At 45.0% G+C, this 2,678-nt stretch overlaps 1 non-coding gene across 1 annotated transcript; it reads right to left on the bottom strand.

Annotated features, from left to right (window-relative positions):
• Positions 1–1,863: 1,863 nt before the first annotated feature.
• Positions 1,864–1,924, bottom strand: LOC119468696. Its single transcript, XR_005197447.1, has one exon. It is a non-coding gene; the product is annotated as a U7 small nuclear RNA (small nuclear RNA).
• Between the last annotated feature and the right edge of the window lie 754 nt (positions 1,925–2,678).

The following is a 2,678-nucleotide window of genomic DNA, read 5'->3' as shown; positions in this document are numbered from 1 at the left end:
CCCAGCTGCTGGGGAGGCTGAGGCACGAGAATCGCTTGCACCAGGTAAGTGGAGGTTGCAGTGAGCCAAGATCGCGCCACTTCACTCCAGCCTGGGCAATAGAGCGAGACTCAGCCTAAACAAACAAAAAACAAAAATTCGCAGATCCTTGCTTTTCTTCTGGGAAAACCTGAGCTCAAAATAGACAAATCGGAAATTACAGGAAGCAGTTTCTCTCCTGAAAGCGACTTTGGGGAAACTGGAAGCCCTTCCCCCTCCACAGATCCACCAGTTGGCCCATGATAGTATTGGGACACAATACTCCCCCTGCCCAACCAAGGATTGCCCCAAATTAAGATGCCAATGCCTCCGCTTGAAGTGGCATTATTGGCTGTTAGTAGACTTTAATACTTACACAAGGATTATTACAGAATTTCACAGAGCAGATTTTGCAGGGTGCAAGCAGCAAGGAACTTGGAAGGGAGGGCTCAGCCACAGAGAATAAAGGATTCAGCACTGGTCACTCCAGTGTGCTCTGAGTCAAGTCAAGGCTGATAAGAGGCATGAGGGACGCAGAGGAGATTCGTTTGCTCAAAGATAAGAAAACTGTTTTGCCTGGCACTTACTTGTACTCTAAGCATAGACCTGATTCTCTGAGTCCCCCCTTAGGCCACATCCGGCTAACCCATTCATTTACAGATTGTCTCTGGCTACTCTTGGTCTACAATGGCAGAGCTAAGTGGCTGCCTCGGTGAATATACAGCCTGCAACATCTAAACAATCTGCTATCTGTCCCATTGCAGAAAAGGTTTGTTGACTCTTCTAAGCCAGTGGTCCTGAAACTTGAGTGTGTGTTAGAATTCTCCTAGGAGCTTGTTTACACACAAATTGCAGCACTCCAACGCAGGGTCTCTGATGCATTAGGTCTCAGGTGGGGGCCAAGAACAGTTAACCCTTGAACAACATGGGTTTGAACTGTGCAGAACCATATACACATAGATTTCTTTTGCCTCTATCACCCTTGATACAGCAAAACCAACCCCTTCTCTTCCTCTTGCTCTTCAGCCTACTCAATGTGAGCATGGTGAGGATGAAGACCTTTGTGGTGGTCCACTTCCACTTAATGAATAGTAAATGTATTTTCTCTTCCTTATGATTTTTCTTAATAATATTTTGTTTACCTAATTTTAAGAATATAGAAATAATATACACAACATACAAAATCTGTGTTAATCAACTGTGTTATCGGTAAGGCTTCCAGTCAACAGTAGGGTATTAGTAGTTAAGTATTTGGGAATCAAAAGTTAATGGAGACCAGGCACGGTGGCTCATGTCTGTAATTTCAACACTCTGGGAGGCCAGGCAGGTGGATCACTTGAGGTCAGGAGTCTGAGACCAGCCTGGCCATCATGATACAGACAAGGTTTCATTGTCTGTACTAAAAATACAAGAATTAGCCAAGTGGTAGTGCATGTTTGTATTCCTAGCTACTTGGGAGGCAGAGATGGGAGTATCGTTTGAACCCAGGAGGTGGAGGTTGCAGTCAGCTGAGATAGTGCCTCTGCACTCCAGCCTGGGCAACAGAACCAGTTCCTGTCTCACTTTAAAAAAAAAAAAGTTTAGCCCGGTGTGGTGGTACATGCCTGTAATCTCTGCTATTTGGGAGGCTGAGGCAGGAAGATAGTTTGAACCCGGGAGGCGGAGGTTGCTATGATTAGAGATCGCACCATCGAACTCCAGCCTGAGCAACAAGAGTGAAACTCCATCTCAAAAAAAAAAAAAAAAGTTCATGCAAATTTTTGACTGGGCAGGTAGTGGCTCCCCAAGCTCCTCCCCTGTTGTTCAAGGATCAATTGAATGTCCATTTCTTTTTTTGTTGAGGGTTGGGGAGTTCCAGTGAAGACAGAAAAACCTGTTAGACAAATTCTAAAAGAGCTGTAACCTGAATTTCCCTTTCTCACAAGCTCCCGGGTGCTGTTGCTGCTGGTGTCCTCGCCATCTCCACATTGAGGCATCAGAAAGGGCAAAAGCCAAATAGCCAGAAGTGGCTCAGATCGTTCGCTCCTGCCTACTTCTCATTAGCCCAATATTGGAGGCTGGGAAATGTAGCCTCTGGTTAGGCAGCCATGTATCCAGGAAGATGGAAAATAGATTTGAGAGGACAACTAGCAGGCTTGGAGTGCTGCATTATTTTCTAGGGACTTAAAAAAAAAAAAAAAAAAAAAAACCCACAAAGGCTTAGTTCTCTCTCCTGCTACATGTTCAGCTCAGGTGAGCTAGAGGCTAGAGGCTTGTTCCAGGTTGCTGTGATTGAAGGAGCAAGTGTAGCATTTCTCAAATGCTGCTTTTAAAAGCTTTATATTGGTCTATGGACATATCACCCTGAATGGGCCCGCTCTCATCTGATCTTGGAAGGTAAGCCGAGTTGGCCTGGTTAGTACTTGGATGGGAGACCGCCTGGGAATACCGGGTGCTGTAGGGTTGTTTGTTTTTTTTTTAAATAAATAAATAAAAATTAAAAAAAAAAAACACAAAAAACCCCACAAACTTTGTATTGGCCAGGTGCAGTGGCTCATGCCTGTAATCCCAGCACTTTGGGAGGCTGAGGCAGGCAGATCACATAAGGTGCGGAGTTTGAGACCAGCCTGGCCAACATGGTAAAACCCTGTCTCTACTAAAAATACAAACTAGCTGGGTGT

The sequence above is a fragment of the Cebus imitator genome, unplaced genomic scaffold (genome assembly GCF_001604975.1).
Source record: "Cebus imitator isolate Cc_AM_T3 unplaced genomic scaffold, Cebus_imitator-1.0 Scaffold475, whole genome shotgun sequence".
NCBI lineage: Eukaryota > Metazoa > Chordata > Mammalia > Primates > Cebidae > Cebus > Cebus imitator.
Note: the sequence above shows the minus strand (reverse complement) of the source record. Positions and strands in the feature narration are given on the sequence as shown.